General features: G+C 43.6%; 1 protein-coding gene across 2 annotated transcripts in view; it reads left to right on the top strand.

Annotated features, from left to right (window-relative positions):
* CDH22 (cadherin 22) overlaps nt 1-21,349 on the top strand; it is a 1,297,615-nt gene that overhangs the window by 34,392 nt on the left and 1,241,874 nt on the right. Inside the window, exon 2 of one of the 2 annotated variants that reach the window (XM_069243534.1) lies at nt 5,818-5,921. The exons of the other annotated variant lie outside the window; for it this stretch is intronic. The gene's annotated coding sequence lies outside the window, so the exon portion shown is untranslated. The remainder of the gene's footprint in view (nt 1-5,817; nt 5,922-21,349) is intronic. 2 annotated transcript variants of the gene reach the window in all.

Genomic DNA, 21,349 nt, shown 5'->3' with positions numbered 1-21,349 from the left:
CTTGTTGACGTGAATAGCCCTCAACACTTCCAGTTACTAGGCCAGCACCTCCTGTACCAGGGGATGCTGCACCTGGGGCACGAAAACTCCAGTGACCCCAGATGGTTAAGATTCCATGTGAAAAGTGACTGGTGCTGTCCCTCCACAAAAAGGAGGCACAACATCAAAGGTCTGATGATCTGAGTTGTCCTGACCGTACGTTCACTAACAACCCAATGTAGTACACCATCGTAATGAGGCACTACTCCGGTGAGTGATGACTTGAACCACACCAGACAATCCTGGACTCTCCCACAAAGGATGTACATCCCGCACCCCTCTGAAAGTCACAACATCTAGAACGCAATGACTTGAGTCACACTAGTCCCTCTAGTCACACTCGGAACTTGGTTTCCGTACCTCTCTGAAATGAGCACACTGTCTAGTATGCAATGACTTTAGATACACCAGACTCCCCGGTCACACAATTTGATGCACGTCCAGCTGTACCACATGAGGCCAAGTACAGCACAACTCAGGTTGCAACCTCACCTCGGAGGGTCACAGCCAATTACTAGGGCATTGCACACAATGAGCATGCAGCGGAGGTTCGCACGAGAGAAATGTGACACACTCAACAATAGCGGGCCCTGCAGGGTCCCCCTGGGTGTTCCTGTCCAACCAACAAGATGTTTTGCCGTGCAGTGATTTCCATGATGAGGAGCCACTCATTTGAAGTGCAGGATATCCTTGGCAAGCTCTGCACCAGGCGATTCTGGTCTCCAGACACAATACTTAGGCCACACTAATACTGCTGCTGCCAGGTGAAGTCCAGCATGCGATGTGAGTGCCGCAGAGGACGCCGCTCTGCAGATATCACCAGTCACTGATGTAAGTCCCTCTCAGGAGTTCTTTTATGTTCCAAAGACCTCCTTCAAGAACAGGGGGAAAGCCAGCGTGCCCTTGTAGAGTTACCCTTCGGGATGCTACACAGCAGCAGGCAATCAGCCCAGGCCAGTTTCTAAACAGGAAAGGGAGTGCAGATCCCCTCTTCGGACATTTATCCTTCTGAGAACAACAGATTCCTCTAGCAGTGTGCCCACACAGTCCAGTAGCACCATTCGTGTGTTGCAGTAAAGGTTACTCTGCCTTGCAGATGTTGAGTATTGCTAGTTATACTAGATGGTTCCTTTGAAGTTGGGGGTGGTTGAAAGGGTTCTAATTTGAACCACAGATGTCTCCCCTGAATGTCCTCCCTGTTCTCCCTGAGGCTCTGGAATGCAGATCTTTATCTTTAGTGGGGCCATGCTCTGGCTTCAAAGAGGCCAAGTGTCAACAACCTCTCCCCCTAATCTATCTATCCAGGCCCAAATGGCAGGGATCTGTCATTATGGATGCCAGAGTTTTATAGTGGTCACCTGTGGAATGCACAGATGCCACAAATGCACGGGTGCTCTACCCCTCTGATACATAGAAAGAAGCCTAATTTACCGGATGCCATGACCATTTCAGAACCTAGAAATGTCCACTTCCTAGAGGTGGCATTTCTAGGGCATCAATGACAAAACCACCTTCACCATCTGAAGAAGTCTTTCATTCTGAATCCAAAGAGACTAAACATCATGAAGCTGCTCCCCTGCAAACAACTATTGCAGACAGACTTAATCAGACTCATTCTGCCATGTTAATTTATGGGCAGAGTAGCTCTCATAGATAATGCAAACTTGTATGAGTAATCAGCACTCCCTGGGGCACGTATGTCCTGGTGCACACCCATGCCTGCTGGGCATGTTTGATACTTTCGTTAAAGCCTCCACTAGCCTTCTCTATCAGACTCAGTTCCTATCTTAGAATACCCGAGCGCAAATGTGCACACCTTAACAAGTGACACCAGCTCCAATAGCTATATTGGAAATCCAATTAGGTGCAAGTATGCACCCATGGGCGAGTGTTACTAGTAACCACTCCCACATGGCAAACCCTGTGTGCAAGCATGCACACACTGACAAATTGTGCCAGTCTCCTTTAAGAGTATATCGCCCTTATGCAAGTAGGCACCTCGAGGCCAGCTGTGCCAAGCTCCCCATATGAGCTCCCATATGTACATGGGCACAGAGAGGCCCGCTGGGCCTGGCTCCCTAAATGATCTGGTGCCTCTTGACAAGGGTGCCCTTATTGGCAAGCTGTGCCAGACACAACATAGATTAAATCCACCATTGTGTAAGTGTGTGCCCACTGGCTAGGTATGCCAGGCTCTGTACTGCTGACCTCATGGCCTCTGTGCATGCCCGGGCCCTGCTATGGTGGAACCCACACACATTGGTCAGTGCCAACTCCCCTCTACGGAGGACATGCGTACACACTTCCCCCTGCCCAGACAGGGGGACAGTGTCCATGGCCCACGACCAGTAGTAGAGGACCGGCCCACCATTTTGGATGCATCCGCCCCACCCCGCCCTTCAAGTAGGGGACACCCACATGGGGGTCCTTTTCTGCCCTGACAGAGTACACCTTGTATCCCCACACTGCCTTTTGCCTAACACCAGCCACAACGTTGAGGCCATCCAGGAAAGTTGTAAGGCAGCTCAGGGTTTGTCCCCACATCGGGACTGCCACCCTGAGCGCAGGCACACTAGCAGCCCTGCAGGCCTCTTCTGTAGGCCTGGGACATGTTTAACGGGGTCTCCTGGGGGTGGCACACCCAGTGCACACACCTCTAGTAGCCAGGGCCATACCCACCCTGGGTATGTGGTATACCTGATTCACAGGGCCCTCCTGGTTACTGAACCTCAACCATGTCACTATCTGCCCCTTTCTACCATAGGTAGGACAAGCGTGTCCACTTTCCCACTGCTAGACAGTGGGGAAGTGCCCAGAGTCCTAAGGTCACACATGGAGAGTCAGCAAAGACTGGGAGAAAAAGGCAAAACGTTTCAGGAAAAGTCCCTCAGCAGAACCATGTCCAAACGTTTCTCAATTTGACTTCTTGGTTCTAATTTAAGGAACAAAATTCCCACTGCAGATTCAAACATGGAACAACTGTGAAAACCAGTGATACTTAGAGATTTTGTTGAAAGCGCTTCAGCACCAGTTGCCACCAATGGTATAATGTTTGTGTTTACAAGTATAAAATCAAATAAATTGCATTAAAAACATTTGGAAAGCTGCTTTTATATCTGTAGAGTTACACTGCTCACATGCTGGTTGCAATTAGAGTCAACAGAGTTCCACTGTGTTTTGTCAGGAGGCACTTATTGGCTTCCCCCTACTTTGACTGTTTTCAACTTTGGCCTGGAAAGAAAGGCCAACGATCATTTGCTCCCCGTTCCCAAAGTTGGTGGCACATTCCCAAGGTCTGAAATATGCAGCCCCTGTGTCAGAACATGTTGTCAAGTGTGACCGATTTTTTTCCGTCATCAGTGTCTAAACATCACACCGTTTATTATAAACTTTTACCCTAAACTCATTTTTTAGGTCTTTCTTATAGCTAGTTGCAGTTGGTTCGAAGACCTCTTGTTATCAATACATTACATACTACATACAATATAAACACACAGTACAGAGAGAACGGTGTATGGACTTTTGGGCTGCTGCCTTCAGCCATTGGCTTTTGCCATTGTTCAAAAAGCTTCCATTTGTTTAGTGGGCTATTCTTGAAACCATGCCATTTTGTGGTATGTTACACTGACTTGGCGTTATGTTTTTCATTGGCTTTGTGACAGGGCAGGACTTTAAGTAGTTCCCACTGTAATCTTTCATGTTTTCCACCATCTCACCTTGCTGTCTATGTGATCCCAACCCATCAAGGATTCCACCCCACTGCTGACTGATGCCACTTGCTGCCTTCCACTGTTCATGAGGTTAGTTTTGCCTGAGCTTTTTGATTATCACACAAAGATTTGTAAAGCCAATAACATCGCCCAGTCATATGCAATGATAAACGTTCCACGATGGCCACTGGATGTTTACTTGCATGTAATATAGCTGTCTTGTAATGTTTTTTTCTTATGCTTAATGGAAATTCATTACAAGATCTTCGCCGGGTGGCCATTTTCCAATGATGTTTCTACAAAGGATAAGAAAGGCCATTACAACAAGTCTGTTGTGTATGTATGTGCATGCTCGGCGGCCACATGGCACAAAGGAAACACTGAGAAAACAAATAGGTTGAGGCCTGTATCAAGGGGTAGCATTGTCATCTTGACAGTGCTTCTTAGTGTTTTAGGGCACATTTTACTCATTCAGGCACTAGAACTGCTCACTTTTCCAATAAGGCTTATTGAGGTACCCTTCTTGCACTCCACTGCATACACAGCACACGTTTCCCCAAGTTTGGTGTGCACATCAATTGAGCTTCTGTTTCTGTGTGTGTACAGTTGGAGTTTTTAGATTCCATTGACGTATAATTGAATTCCTTTCTCCTCCTTCCACCTTGTTTGAATATTGCTCTCTCTCTCTCTCTCTCTCTCTCTCTCTCTCTCTCTCTCTCTCTCTCTATATATATATATATATAGATATAGATATTAAAAAAATAATATATTACCTGGTGGCGATTGCCACTAGGTAGTTCTAGTTAGTACCAAGTTTCCATTGGAAAAGTGTTTTTTGACTTGTCTACATCTTTGGCACAGTTTGACCAATCTTCATGTAATTTTCCCCCAAAAAGTGTTGCAATGATTCTTGTTGCGCATGGAAAGTTTCAGGGTAATCCGTTAAGTGGGGGTCGAGAAAAAGGGGGCTAAAAAAAGAATGCGTTTCCCATGTTAATTTCCATAGGATTCTTTAGACACGACTACAGGCTGAACCATTGGATGAATCAAATCAAATTTGGCAGAAAGCTAGCTGTTGGTACACAGATTATGCTTTCACTTATTTGGTTTGAATCTGTTTAGTAGTTTTTGAGCTATTGAAAGGAAAATACATTTGTATATCTCTGGCTGTGAATAGTTTGCAAAATTCTCAAGTTGTTTGTGAAAATGTGTGGGAAAAGAAGCGCTACAACTGGCAGACCACAACCTGACTACAAAGTTGTGGCTGCCATTTTATTTCACGGGACATGGTCCCGGGGGTGAAAATCCAAATTGAAAGTGGCATAAGGGGTCAGGATGAAGCTAGCCTGACCCCTGGGGTGTGATATAGGTATGTCTTAGGTACAAATTATGGGTTTAAAATAATTTTGCATCACTATGCTTGGTATTTGCAGAAAATACACAAATTGTTATAAATTAAATTATGGTTGCAAGGATGGTGAAGTTGATACACAATGCAGATGGTGTGGTGTATCATAAGAGTCCTTAATGCATGTGATCTGCATTTATGAAGTTATAAAAACCCTTGAAGCCCCACTGGCTCCAGCCAATATTTTGAATTTTAAATGTGAGGACATGGTGGGCAGCTATTCTAACCTGTTTTAAAGAAGAATCATATCAGCTATCTGGTTTTCTTAAGTTCATGAAAGCAGCAACCATTAATCTTAAGTGTCCATGATGGAGCATTATTGACTCCCGGAGATGCACTTTAGCATTTAGCGGGAATGATGTACTATGAAGCACTTTTAGCACTAAGCACTTTAGAATTCTGTGCTCCCTTGTGGTTTTGATGACTAAGGACTTGTATGAGGCAAACGCATATGTGTTATGTCAGATTGCTGGGTATGGGGAGTTTGATGTTCCAAAGAGAACTTCAAATATTATACCTTCTTCCCTATGAATCTAAGTGTTCATCTTTTTTTATCCTTGTTATTTATACTGAAATGTAATGATTTTAATTAATCAAACGTCATTAAACTCAATTTCTCTCATTTCTTTAATACATGTCGTGAAATATTCCCTTTCATAGGCCTTCCTGTTGTCCAGGTTCACGAGGACACCAAAATGGAATCTTAAACACACAGTACTTTGAAGTTTTCTGCAAGTGTTGACAGTAGATTCATTAGGAAGGAGGTGAGCAGTCACATTTTAATCAATGGGTATCAATAGGTATTTGTTCTGAATGTTTTAATTTATGGTCTTCTGCTTACTTAAAAGACAATCATGTACCAAATACCCTTAATCATCAGCTACATATGTTGCTTATAATAGGCTTGACTGTTCTAATGTACAACTAGTGTTTGCACAGTGGCATAAACAATGCATATCTCAGACGACAAAATACATGTCTTTAAATTCTCACAAATTACTAAGTGGGACTGTTGTGCTGGTTCTAGACTGTCTTGCAGGAGCCTGAGCATGCCTGAATTATATAGATTTGATGAATGCACCATTGCACTAGCCGCTGGCGAGCTTTGTACAATCCATACATTGGCACCGAGTTTTACAGCTGTAAGCAATTTCTACGTCTGGGATTGAGGTGGCAACGTTGCCAAGGCTGGTCATTAGCCCATCCCCAGAGGGCAATGGTTTACTGCAATGACAGGGGAACTCCAGCAATAGCCAGATTATTATGGCCCATTCAGCATTGCTTTGTGGTGCCTTGCATTCTATAACTGCAGGTAAAAGCTTGTATTTCTGGTCAATAACAGGCCTGTTCTAATATAGCTTTGGAATATAAACCATACAATTGGATGCTATTTATTATTTTTGTTGAAGGAACAACATCCCTACCTGCTTCCAATGATAATAAATAGCTTAATAATTGTAAATGTATTTACATAGTGCTTACAATCCCTGATGAGGCATTGAAACGTGTTTTGTGGTGAGTAGCACGCTACTCCCAAACCCAAGATTATTAGACTCAGTGATGCAAGGGTTCTGGTGACATCAATCTTTAAACAAAAGTTCAAAGGCCCAACCTAGCTTTTAAATATTTCTAGAACCCAAGCGTCAGCTATCATGGAGTATATGCAGTAGCGGCTGCTGCCAGGAAGGACGGGGCGTGTAGGGCAGCTCGCAGAATGGGAGGTACGGAGTGCAATAAAAAAAAAAAAACTCAGCTGCTGCCTCCTTGTTCCACCACTCCAGCCACCTCTAGTCTTTTTCCTCCCTCCCGTCCAATCCTGACACTTCTCTCATGCTGTTATAAGCATGACAGAAGTGCCGCGATTGGCCTGAACGGGCAGAAATGCTGCTCAGGGAGGGAGTGGGACACTGCGCTTGGTCTCCAACTGGCTGTGCAACACAGCCTAGTGGAGAGTTCTAAGTGCACATGTCAGTTTGGCTGGCCTCGGACGGCCGGCCAAACTGACATGCGCACTTAGAAGCACACCACCACCCCTCCTCCACTTTTTGACATAGAGGATGCTGGCCCTGCCCCACCTAAGAAATCAGAAAAATAAAGGGATAATGAAATTATTCCTTTAATTTTTCTGCTTTCAGCAACGGGGTAATGCTCCTCTGCGATAGCGGAGCCCTGGGATTATGAAGTTTCTAAGTTTCAAGATTCACAACTTAGGCCCTCATTACAACATTGGTGGTAACTACCGCCTACCGCCACGGCGACGGCCGCCACCATACTGCTGCTGTGGCTACCAGCCGTTTACGCGTATCATGACCACTGAATGCTGGCGGAACACTGCAGACGGTCATGGCGGCAGACGCGGTAAGGCGGCGCTGCTGACAGCAGCACCGCCACACCAGCAAAACACCGCTGACCGTATCATGGCCAATTTTGTTGGCTTGTTTTGCTGGCAGACGCTGCTGCTGACAGCAGCGGCGTGGACCGTCTCCAGCCGGAGGACCCCCTGCAAGCAGGTAAGTCGGGTTCTCTGACCGGAGAGGGGGGTGGGGGGTGTTGTGTGTATGTTGGGTGTGTGTGTGTGTATGTTTTGGTATGCGTGCATGTGGCTGTGAGTTGCTTCGGATGCATGCGTGAATGACTGATTTTGAGTATTGTGTATTGTGAAGGCATGTGTGTGGCAAGGTATGTTGGTGTGTGTTGCGGTGTGTGGGTATGTATGTGTGCATGCGTGGGTGGTGGTGGTTATGCGTGTGTGCATGTGTGTATATGGGTCCGCGTGTGGGTGTGTATATGTGCGGGAGGGGGAGGGTAGGGGAGGACCCTGGGGAGGTGGTAAGTTTGACACGAAAACCATGGCGGTAGTCCGGGTTGTGATCCGGAGGGTGGGTTTGTGGCAGCCGCCAGGCTGGAGGCCAAAGCCTCCAGCCCAGTGGCCGTTACCACCCTGGCGGTCGGTGTGTTAAAGTTGCGTCTTGGATGACGGTTACCGCCAGGGTCATATTCCCATTTTCTTTACCGCCGGCCTGTTGGCGGTATTAATGCCACTTTAACACCGACCACCAGGGTTGTAATGAGAGCCTTAGTGGTTTGCGATACTTTGCAAGCTTCGTGTACAGTAAAGAAAAGGAGTGCAGCAGCAGTCAACCAGGAGGGGCTGCAAGAGGAAGTGAGTGAACTGATGCTGCTTGACAATTGTCCCTGTCAGAACTCTTTCCCAGTGCTTAATTTGTAAAAATGAATGAGTGCCAGGGCCCTTGTCAGGAGGCTGCTGAAGTTTGAACCACCCATTGCCCCTATCAATGACATTACCGACACAACTACTAAGCATCACATGCCAACAAGTGTGACTATTCCAGGCCCCCCACTGCTATAAGAACGGCTTGGGTAGCAGGTATTGGACATTTTTAATATGTATGGAATTAAGAAGCAAGTGCTTTTGTGCTCATCTCTGATCTAGGCAAACACCACCACCAAGTGGCGCACTGTTTTAAGTGTTGGAGTTGAGAACTAAGTGCTGGTACTGAGCACTGAAAACCACTGACTCAAATTTTTCACTGCCCTTACCCCTAGTATGTATCTGGCCCTCCTCTAGCAATGTTCTACCAGAAAATTAGTCATTCCCCAAGGGAGTCCTGTATGTGGGATATATTCTTCACAAGTTCCCCAGAGATCCATTCTGCCTGCTCATTCCATAGACCCACACCACTGAGCAGATTGTCCAGACACAGGATGGGCTGTCTTTATGAGTAGGACATCTTCAGCCAGGAAACCAGCTCACTTTGTGGCCTTCGAAGGGGAAACCTCACCTCTGCAAAGTTAGCTAAAGTTGAAATTGCTGATGTTTCTCAATTTGCCAAACCTCTTGGGTATAGGTTCTACCACTGACCACTGCCCTAGCATTTTTCAAATGTAGTGCCACTTTCCAAGTTATTAAATAATGTATTAAGACAAGGACTTTTAAAATTAAGTGTTGTCATTTGAATTATGTATGGACTTTTATAAGAATGCATGTCCCATGGCAAATTAGAATGCTTCATCTCTGTAAAATGGGATCCCACACGTATTTTGCTGCATTAGTTTGGTCGTATTTGCACATAGGCAGCTTTCACACTTTTTGTACCAAAGGTCTGCATATATGTTAATGCCAGCAAGCTAAAAAGATGTTTGAACACGAAAATCTAAGGTTCTTGAGCTTCACCAGGGCCAAGAACAACACTGGGCCACTTACACTTATCCCACACTAACCCAACGGATTACCATTGGATTTCATATGCACATCAGTGCTTCATTTGTGCCTGTGTTTGCAAGTACTCCACACCGGCACTTATTTCTATAACACACACATATTCAACAGCCCTCCACGTGATGGCGCTGACAGTCTGTTTTTAAAAGAGCACAGAACAGTGTGTTTTACAATCCAGTATGCCATTAAAATTAATAATAATATTACTACCAGCATGTCCAGGCCATTCCTGTACCTTTAGGCCACGGGACATAATCCAAATTGTCACATTTGTAGGAGTGCATTTGTTAGCTGGTAGGTGGCTTCAATATTGCTATTTAGCAGCTGTGGCAGGGCCTTAAGATGACGCAAGCTGCAGTGGCCTCCTGAGGAACATCATGGGTCCTGGCACTTAGGGCCAGATGTAAAAAGGCGTTTGCGAGTCGCAAACGGGGAAAAATGCCATTTGCGAGGCGCAAAAACCTCACCGGTATGCAGAAATGCATTTTGTAAGTCGGATCCGACTCGCAAAATGCATTTCCGACTCGCAAATAGGAAGGGGTGTTCCCTTCCTATTTGCGACTCGCAATGCAATGCAATTTCCTTTGCGGTCGCAAATGAAATTGCAGTTACCATCCACTTGAAGTGGATGGTAACCCAGTCACAAACGGGAAGGGGTCCCCATGGGCCAATGGACCACTACCTGCCCTGAAAAATACCGAAACAAAAGGTTTCGGTTTATTTTTCAAAGTGCAGCTCGTTTTCCTTTAAGGAAAACGGGTTGCACTTTGAAAAAAAAAACTGCTTTATTTAAAAGCAGTCACGGACATGGAGGTCTGCTGTTCCCAGCAGGCCTCCATCCCCGTGAGTGCCCTGAGTCGCTATGGGGTCGCAAATTGCGACCCACCTCATTAATATTAATGAGGTGGGTCTTTGCGACCCCATAGCGAGTCGCAGAAGGTGTCTGAGACACCTTTTTGCATCCCAAATTGCGACTTGCAATTTGCGAGTCGCAGGGACAAGCAAATTGCAAGTCGCAATTTGCTACTTTGCTACATCTTGCCCTAAGTTCCCACTCCTGTGTGACATATAGCATTCAGGCGGTCAGCCTGCATAGCATGTTGGCGATGCCCCAGATCTTGGGCTCTGATCGAAGTGCAGGCACCTACCATTGTTACCCATCTGAATGTTGTCAGGGTTTTGTATATCTCTGAGAGCGACATCGACCCTAGTCAAACTGCTTGTGCACCACAGTGCTTCTTCCAAAATGGAGTCCAATCGCTGTCCGTCCAATACCCCAGAGATCCAACAAGACTGACATAGATATAGGAGAAATGAAAGAAGTGGTTCTAGTTCCTTTCTCCCACAAAAGATCCCCAGTGTATGTCCAGTGTGTAGATTCTGGGGCTAACAGCTTTCTCAGGGCTTGTAGGGGTTTTAGGTATCCTTTGCAGTGCTTGAATCCATTCTCTGTGGGTTTATTGACGCTCTATATGGCTGGACTAAGGGTCACTTGCTGTACCTCGAGGGTGTTTTTAACACCTCTTTACAGTAGGCATAAGTTAAGAAATATGGATGAATTTATGCACTTTCTATTGTCTCTTCGAAATGAATATGTGTGTTTTAATTTATTCAGATTTTTAAGAGTTTCTTACCGATTTTTTAACTGGCTTTTCTTTGGAATTTCTACTGTGGAAAAAGCTGTAAATGTATTGGTGTTATTCTGTATGAGTGTATTATAGTTTTTTAATTGAGTTCTGAATGAACCTTAATAAGTAAAGAGACTATTTCAGGGTCTAGCATGGTCTTCTGGAATGAGAGTACAGCTCGTGCTCCATTCTTTCCATCATCTGGTGAAACTCTGCCGAAACAATTGAGTATTGTGCCACAGTTGCATGCTCATATATTTTCCCCAAGCGGTGTGCTTAATCCGTGAGAAAGGTAGCCAGAGCGCAATGGAGAGAGCAAGAATCCAAGATTAGGACAATCTATATCCACTGTCTAACTAAAGGAAGTCTCTTCCAGTGGCTCGACTGATGCTTTGCATCATGTCCAATACCTCCACTGAGCCTTCATCCATTCCAAAGGGATCCGCGTTTACTTTGCAGTTCCACTTCCTCCCCTCACACTTTTATCAATGATGTACCAAGCTCTTTATCTGGCATCTTGTCCCCAGTGTGGTAGCCATATAAGTGGCAGTTCATGTGCCCACCGAAACTTGATACAATAGGTGACATACACTACCTGAAAAACATTCTTTTGACATAGAGAGAATTCTCTGCACCACTATGCCATAAAAGAACAACTGTGCGAATGATTTAGAGTTTGGAGAGCAGATGCTTGGTCATAAATCAACAGGGCTCCTGACACTTTAAACTCACAGTGGCCCACCACATTTAAGTGCACGGTTTCCACTAGTATAGCCTAATCTGGCTTGCCTAGTTTAAACCATTGATCTGATAGCCCATTCACCACTGGACCTTTAGGCCATAGTGACAGTCACCCAGACCTGTTTACAGCATGGCAACCTTCACTAGCTTTCTCATGAGGTATGGCGGCCCGTGCAGGGCAGCCCATCAATAGATCACAGGTACAGGGGACAAAGAACCGTGAACTTCTGTGCCACTGAATGCTTGTTTTACACAAACAAACTTCTGCTTTGGGATTTTGTTTTTGAAAGCATACATGCTGAGCCAGGCAAAAACAACCTGGCTCGCTCAGCCTTTCTCTGAGCCTACATTAGAGCTGCCAATGCAGCTACTCCAGCGTAGGCTTGGAGATGTCTGCCAGGCAGGTGGGGATCTGTTAGTTGGGTGGACAGTCCTCTTGAGCAGGCAAGAAATGGCAGTAAGTGGACAAGTGCCAGTCAGATAGTTGGAAGCAGAGTTAGGGTGGCTGCCTACAGCTGTGCCATACGGTGGCCCGTCTGTGGGAGCAAAGTCTGCCCACGCTATGTAGGACGTGTTGAGGGGCAATCTTTGGTTCTGCTACAGCCCCTTTCCACACCCAGTAAATTTAGATACAACGTTTCAAGACCCAGTAATTTCAGTTCTGAAACACCAGACCACTTGTGGTTGCCTAAATCCTCCACGGAACACTGGTCGGCCAATTCATCATAGATGGGCTGTAGGATGTAGTATGGAAAACATTCTTATGTCGTGACACCATTTTCTTTGTAACATGATTTGACCTAACTTGTCACATATCGCATCCCCTGCTGCTCAATTTGAAGATTTCAATAAAAACACACAGTTTTTTACACAAACATATAAAACTCATTACTAAAAAAAACTCACACCTGGTGCAGTGCAGAAGCAAGCCCTGCTGTAGTTCAGTTGTTGATTGCCATATTTAGACATTACACTGGGATTGAGAACATTGTGCCCAGACCGTATTAATATCCCCATTTGATGACTTGCGATAGGACTTTTGTCTGCAGCATGTACACATTCCTAGGTTATTTAAATTTATTTAAAATAGGTTAGGGATACAGATTTCTACTTTGTGACATCTTTTGCTTTACTGTTAGGCAATTTCATAACAGACATGTTTTACAAAGAGCAGTTATTTTAAGAGCCCCTTTAGAATGAAGAATAATCACAAAAAATCCTTCCCCTTTTAAAGCCTGATGCATTGAATATTAGGAAGCATAGTCATAAGCCACACACATTATACATATGTATGGTAAAAAAAAAGGATCTACTAGGCTGTTTTCAATAGCTAGAGATGGTTCTGGAGGCCAATAGTGTGGACACAGAGTAAACTCAAAACTGCAGTTCAGTTCTAAAGCATACGTGGAACACGAACTTCATCTTTTATTTATTAATGTAAGGAGTTTTACAATGTGCCTCATGCCTACTTTTGGCTCATTCCGGGAGCTGACAGAAAGAGCAAATGTAGTTCGATCCCTTATGTAACTGAGTCCAATATTCTTCGGAGGCGACCCCTCTTCTTTGTGGGGTTTAACTGCAGGCACATTTGAAGAGTTCGATTTTGAGGTGTTTGCTGACCTTCAAGTATGTGGGTTCAGGCCTCAGGTTGGGATTAAGAGTGGCCCAAGGTGTCAGCCATGAACTCCTCCCCTCAGAGATGTACCTCCATGGTTCACTCTCCTGAAGAAACATTGGATGATGTTCCTGCTAGAGAGAGAGTTTTGTCAAGTGGCAGTTTTGATCAATCACAATATAGTGTAGAGGGTTAACATTCCTGTTGAAAAGAAAAATGTACCATGTAGATCACAGAACTGTATTTTATGTGTATACCTCATTAGGTTACTGCTTGTGTCCCAGAGGTCCTTTTGTTACTCGCAGTTCATAAGTTACAGTGCTTATACAGGGCAGTGACCTATGAAATGTCAGCAAAGAGCTGCGTGCAAACTGCATGGTATAGGTAGAATGTTATGTTTTTTCCCCGAAGCTTTCTTTTTCCTAATGTTGCCAAAAAGTTTGTTTGAGAAGAAATACATTCTTATTAGTAAACCCTAACCACAGTGACACATTTTAAATCCTGACTTTGTGCTTCTCCACACCAAACACTCTTAAAATGTACTGCCGACTGGTATAGATGTACCAAAGGATTTTACCCATTCTGTCTCTATGGGAAAATGCTTTAGTACATATGGCCCTTGATTCCTATTCCTAGTTCTCACAGACTTATATAACATTTACTATAGAATGATTTACATGCAAATTATTTATTGTCTCGATATAGTATGTGTGGTGCAAAGTGCTCTGACACCCTACACTGGTATGAATAGCATCATTGAATAACTGAAATGTATGTGAGAGAGGTGCTGCGGGTAGATGAGGGGGCACGGTTTGAGGGTAGTAGTGAGGAGGTAATTGGCAGGTACCAAAAGGATTATTGCATGGGCACCACAGCACACTGGCCTCAAATGTAATAATAGGGTCCACTTGGTGGCATAACATAAGCACCCGCTGCAGTCCCCCCACAGTGAGGAGGGATCCCTGAGCTCCAGGGGGCCCCCTCTGCAAAATTGATAGGTGGTGGGTCAGGGCGGGGGGCCACACCTTTTGTTACACCACTAGGTCAACTTAGAGCAAGAGAAGTTTATGGAACATCAGGTTTTTAGGTTTTTAAAAATAATCTGGTGCCCCCAGGAAGGGATTAGAGAAGATTGCAGCTTGACACAAGAAAAATGATGGTGAGTGAAAACGTTTGCTAAAAATTAGGAAAACACTGAATTGAGAGGACAGGAAGGAATATATTAAGGAAAGAAGGTGTGATACAAACAGCAGTGTTGAGGTCAAGGAAGGGAATTAGAGAGAAGTGAGCAAGGGAGGCAGAAATTAATAAGGAAAGACAGAAATAAGAAAGGCAGGTTTTATAGACGGGTGGGGTATGAGATGGTAAAGAAACAGTGATTCCACTCGGGTGGGAGCGTCACGAAATGCCATGAGTATTATGCGCACAAAATGTGTTAATCAGAATTACCCGTGGGAAGGCATATCGGGTCTCTTTGATGGCGGAATGAGAGTACGGCGCCCGAGGAGTTTCAGGCCTGCTGTAAACACGTTTTCAGACGGTGAAGTTGGGCCTCGGAAAATGGAATTAATTTGAGGAGATGATGGAACAGTGCTCGTTTGCTTGCAGTGTTAGTGATAACATTTGCCTTGCCAGAATTTTTAGGATTGATTTTTGCATCTCTCAGCTGGAAATGTTTAGAAGTGCGTGAATGTATTTTAACCCTCTCGTTCCTTCGTGTTCTTTTCGGTATTCTATTTCGTGTGCGGAACGGGGTGCTCCGTGGCGGCTGCAAAGGGAAGCAGGTCCACGAAAAGCATGTCTATATATATATATATATATATATATATATATATATATATATATAGAGAGAGAGAGAGAGAGAGAGAGAGAGAGAGAGAGAGAGAGAGAGATGTAGGTATATATTTTTTTTCCAATGACGTCTTGAAAACCGAACCACTTCAACCACAAAAGTCTTGGTCTGGTTCAGAGAACGGGCAGCACAACCAGATTCCCAATCAATTCAATTTTATTTCATTCTCCAATGCAATAACACTACAAGTGGTGACACATTTTGGCCGGAGCTTTCAACTGCCATATATATATATATATATATATATATATATATATATATATAAAACAAAGCTTAAAGGAACTTTATAGTAAGATGAAAATGTCAGTTAAACCATACTGTTTTGGATTTAAATTAAGGAAACCACTAAATTTCACCAGCTACCGCAATCTTGAGTTACTTTAACTCGTGCCCTAAATTAAGTTTAACTTGTGCCCCATCAAGCTTGTGTTGTCATCAATGATGTTACAGTGATTTTATCAATGATGTCACAGAACATGTGATTTAACATGGGAGGTCATGAGCAGTGTATGCTGAGGGTGCGAGTTTTAGCTACTTTTGGGCACCAGTTATAGTTACTGGCGATAACTATAACTGGTGAATTTCAGTGATTTTGTACATTGGTATGTTTTAACTGGCATTTTCATATAACTATAACATCTTTTTAGTGAATTTTCAAGGTTTTTTTAATGCAAGGTATGATATTTTTACCTTATCTAACTATAACGTTACTTTGACCTTTGTTTATTTCAGTGTATTTCTAGGGTTCTTTTAATGTAAAGTAAGATGTCCATCATAGTGCGTGCAAGGAGTTAGGCTTTTGGTAACAGGTGCCATTTCCCTACACAATCCCCTTTTATATTTTTGGGGTTCTGACAGAGGTGTCACGCTGGGCTTCACAAGCGATCCACCAATACATGGAACTAAAAAAAATGTTCTAAAAAAATTTGACCCTGGGTCAATCATTCTGGGGTGAACATCCACAAGGCCCAGGGAGTCTGGGTCCCCCTATCCTGCCTCCTTATATCTTATTTAGTTTTATTTCCTAGGACTGGGGGGCCAAGTCCCATAGTCCTGAGATGAAAGCAGCCACTTTTCCTTCATTATACGGCCAATCAATCACAAGACATGGTTGAATGCATGGATCCACAGATCCATTGGATATCCACTGCAGATCATCTGTGGCATGAAAAATACAACATTTTTAACCTGACATCACTTTTACGCCTGCCCTGGGCAAGTATTAAAAATGACACTAGAATGGCACAGCAATATCTTGTAAATTTCATTGTGCCATTTTTTTGGGCCTCTTTGCGGGGGAATGCCCCCCCTTGCATACATTATACCTGGCTCAGGTATAATGTGGAGTAAGGGTTTACAAAGTGGTGCAATGCTAGAGTTGCGGCACTTTGTAAATATGGTGCAGGGTGTGGGCCTGTTTAGTGCCATCGTAACATAAATAAAAATTACACTACTTAGTAGCACTACTGGGCGCCAGGGGAGTGTAAATATGCCCCTTTTGTATGGTATCCTTCATCAACATCCCCACTTAAGACAGTTTAGTTAAGGAGGAGACAGAATAGTTCTCTTTTCAGACCCATTCTGAAGTTCATGTGGTTGGGCTATACCACCATATTTAGGTTTACTGCAGTGTGCCTTACTGGGTCGCTGAAACGGTCAGTGATTGATGACATGGGGAGTTTCACACATGTGATGATTGATGGTCTATGTTTCTTGATTCAGGTCAGGGGGGAATTTCGTGCTTGATCACATCATTTTTCTTCTTTTGCTTTTTCTGCTTACTATTGTTGCATTGGCCAGGTTGGCGAATTATGGACACAACAGTATACTGTGAGTTGCTTATAGGCAGGGCCACTGGAATTATGCAGCAGGGGAGGACCAAATTATGTGGCAGAATGTGGCACATTTTGTAATAGAATCACTTCATTAACTTGTCATTTTTACTGTGCATAAGATTGCACATTAGGTTCTGTTTAACAACCACAATCTACAATAAACAACGGAAAGAAAGCTAGTCAACGTTTGCAAAGGGCCTTTTACTGTGCAGGAGCACTTGACACCAAGTTTGTAGTAACTTTTGATACATTTGAGCTTGAAGCTTTTTGTTTGTTAAAATCTGCAGATTATGCAAGTGCAGTCAATCCATAACTACACAAAAAAACACTGCGGCCACAGAATCACATAATTCCAGCGGCCTTGTATATGAGTAATAGGAAAAGCTGTATTTACTGGAACTTTATTTGAATTTGGCATGGTTACCTTCACTGCTTTGATCTCCTGTTCCAGCTCCTGCACTGTCATTATCAGTTTTGTTGATACTTTGGGTTTATACCTCTTGAGGGTCATCTGGATATCTCATGGCTCTTTGGAGGACTTATCTCAGAAGGAAATCCTACTTCTCCAATTTACCTGGTTCAAATCTGCTGACAAAAGTATGTCATCTATTTAATTTCTTTGTGAGGATCGGATGTTCTGAAATTAGTACCCACGTACATATATCTAAAATCTGGTGAATCTGATCCCTGTTAAGGTTGTCATGCACAGGTAAAAATACAGTCTTATTCTTGAGCTAATGTGTTGGTGCATGAGGGAACAAAGTATTAAAAGGAGCTACTAAGGTCACTCAATACATACATCACCCTATGTTATGTGGTTCTTAAGTAGTGGAAAGCTGACAAACGTTTGGCCTCTTAGCACTTACCCTTGGAGCTGTATGCATATGGCTTTGCCTACCGAGGGTGTCGCTAAGGTTGTCCACGGACAAAGCATGGCTAATATAAGGATGTTGATGTAATATTGGGATGCGGATTTTCCCTTTGGTTGTTGTCTGAAAGGAAATGGATTACTGTGACTTGGTGACCAAACGCGTGTGAGAATAAAAAGATGTTGTTAGGGTTACAAATGAGGTGTGTGTAACCGTAAACTGAAGGACATTTTATTCTCCCCCTAATCTATGTCTCCTGTTTTGGCCTGACTATCTTCTTGGGGTCTTCCTAGCCCCTGCACTGCAAGATGTACAACTGTACTATAATAAGTGTTATCGGAGTATTTGTGTGTTTTTATGTCTGGGGTGCATTGGCCTGAATGCAGTGCTGAGTGAAACAAATACACCTTTAAAATGCTTCGTTATGCCAGAATTGATTTGCTGTAAAATAGGAATTTAGACCCATTCCGGCAACACCTTTGTTACTATAATATTATCCACTTGGTTAATAAACAGAGGCGCAGATTTATGGAAAGTGATGCTGGACTGAGTGCAGCGCCACTTTCCCAGCGCTCCTTAGCACCCCCCTACCTCCACCATTTGTGCACCGTATTTAAAATACGGTGCACCGTGGCGCAGGGTAGGGTCAATAGTGTAATTTTTTATGAGGCTATTGATGTACTCTGCAGGAGTAGCACTAAAATATGGGCGCTACTCCTGCAGAGTACATAGCGGACCATGCTAAAGAATGGAAGCCCCCTTTTAACGTCTGCTCTTGAGCAGGCATTAAAAGTGACACAATAAATGGTGCAAGGAAATCTGTTAGATTTCCTTGCACCATTTTTCCGCCTCCCCCAAATGGGGAAAGCCCCCTTTGCATACATTATGCCTGGTGCAGGCATAATGTAGTGTAAAGGTTTACAGAGTGGCGTAATGCATGCATTGTGCCACTTTGTAAATACGGCGCAGGGATTTTGGCCTCATTGGGACACATTAATGTCAAAATAAATGATGGTAATGTGGCACAAGGTGGCGCTAGGGGCCTGTAAATATGCCACGATATTTCTTATTTACTCATTGACCATCCATAGTTATGAAAGGAAGTTACATCAACAACTCTTTACCACCATTAGAGGGTTAATGTGTAGTCTGCAAACAATTTTAATCGAAACGTTAGGCCGAATTGTGTTAATAAGCAGTGCTTAAAAACCACCAGTTATTAAAACTAGCAATTTCCAAAGGCATTTTTACTTTAAAAGATGAAACAGACACATTATTTAAATCACATGGTTTCTAAAGTATTCAATAGGTGTCAATCAGTAACAAAGGGATAGTGATGGCTTCTCCTAGCTTTCCCCCAGCTGAACGCCACTGAGATCCCTGATCCTCCCTGCTGTAAGACAATACCTTTAGTCCATTCCTGAAAGCACAAGCTGGCCAGATGCGTACTATTCTCGAGTAGGAGCTCAGGCCTTTGCTGCCACAGATATCTTTAATAACAGCAAAGTCCACCCCACAACTTGAGTGTCTGTCTCAGTTGTCCAAGATTTGAAGTCCATCCTGCAGCTTGAAGATGATCTGATTTCAGCAATGTAACACTCTAGGGGCCAGATTTACAAGGCCCTAGTGCCTCTTAGTGCCACACTAGCATCATTTTTTTATGTTAATGTGATGTTAAGGAGTCCATTCTCCATCACCATATTTACAAAGTGGTGCAATGCTAGCATTGCGCCACTTTGTAACCCCTTGCGCCACATTATACCTGCTCCAGGTATAATGTATGCAAAGGGGTGTTCCCAAGCAGGGAGACCGCAAAATATGGCAAAGTAACATCTACAATATTTCCCTGCTACATTTTTCTCTGTCATTTGTAACGCCTGCTCAAGGCATGTCTTAAAGTGACGGGCCCACAGTAGCCTACGGGCCTCTCTAGTGCTTTGCTGCACTAGTGCCATCATTTATTGCACTAATCCAGCAAAGTGTCACAGGAGCATCACAAATTATGATATTATTGTGGAAACTAGCACCACGGTGCACCGTATTGTAAATACAGTGCACACATGGTGTTGTTAGGGGGACACAGAGGGCACAAGAAAAGTGGCTTATCAAAGCTGATGCACCACTCTCTTGCAAATCTGGCCTGAGGTCTTTTATCTCCCATAGATAATAAATATCTACTGGTGTCCTAGATACATCCAGATTCATGTGTTCTGTCAGCAGGGACACCTGAACCAGCTGTTGGGACATTGAACATTGGAGCTGAAGAAGTCAGTCGTAATACTACTGAACAAAAACAGCACATTTAACACCCTACATCGAGAGGACTTCTGTCCACTTGCTAAAACCTGTACAACGTTTGAAATGAAGATTAACTGATCCTTACAAAGGCAGCAACCATATTGGACAAATCAAAGGTCAGATTGTTGACTGTTCAGCAGGTCATTCATTAGACCTGTAATGCCTTCCTGCAAGTTAAACTCATTATACACTGTGTTTTATTTTTAGGTTGAGCGCGCAAGCGCTCTGACGTGTTGTAATCTATTTGTGGGCTTTCAACCCATCACTATCACTTATTCATGTGCTTCCTTTCAAAATCCTTGGTTATCATTGGTAAATGCTTTACGTTTGTCTCTCTTTGGGGCAGTCTTGTTACCTCCGTGGACATCGACCTTGTTACAGTGATAATTGCTCATTTGTGGATACGTTTGACTGCAAGTGAACTTCTTTTTCCTTTTGTTTATCTCCTTCGCGCTCACGCTCTTGTGGCCATGGCACTTTGCTTTTGGCTTGCTTATGTCAACTGCTTTACTTTTCATTTTCAACTTTTGTGGCAAGAAAAGTCCAGTGAGGAATTTCCAACGCTAATAGCTCTAGCTCGAGCAAAAGTGAGACCCATTGCATTGCACATGCTTGTTTTATGTGTAGGGAAAATCATGATTTTAAGTAAAATGAGTTTTAAGTAAGTAGAAAAAATTATTTCATCACTTTGTCTGGCAAGTACGTATCTTGCAAAATTCAGATGTGATTGACAGAATTAACAAATTTTCGAATTTGCTAATTTCACTAATACTATAAAGAAATGTGTTAACCTTTTCATCCCCATTGGCACCTTTTTGTCAGTAAAAGTTCTCCCAAACTACTTGGTGGATAGCGCTGAGTACAATTTCCTCTGCTACCTAAAATTAAAAGCACACCCTTTTGACCACCCCTACATTTTTTTTCTCGATAATCTGAACTTCACAAAGAATTGAAAGAGAATATATAACAGGTAACCGTGTCATAGGGGGCCTATATTGTAATTAAAGTGTTCAGGTGACATTACAAACCTTGGGGGTCCAGATGACATTTATAAATGTCTTCTGCCCCCCCTAGAGGGCACAGGGAAATATGTCATGATATCCAGTGTAATATG

The sequence above is a fragment of the Pleurodeles waltl genome, chromosome 7 (assembly GCF_031143425.1).
Source record: "Pleurodeles waltl isolate 20211129_DDA chromosome 7, aPleWal1.hap1.20221129, whole genome shotgun sequence".
Taxonomy (NCBI): domain Eukaryota; kingdom Metazoa; phylum Chordata; class Amphibia; order Caudata; family Salamandridae; genus Pleurodeles; species Pleurodeles waltl.
This window is presented reverse-complemented; position numbering and strand designations above follow the sequence as displayed.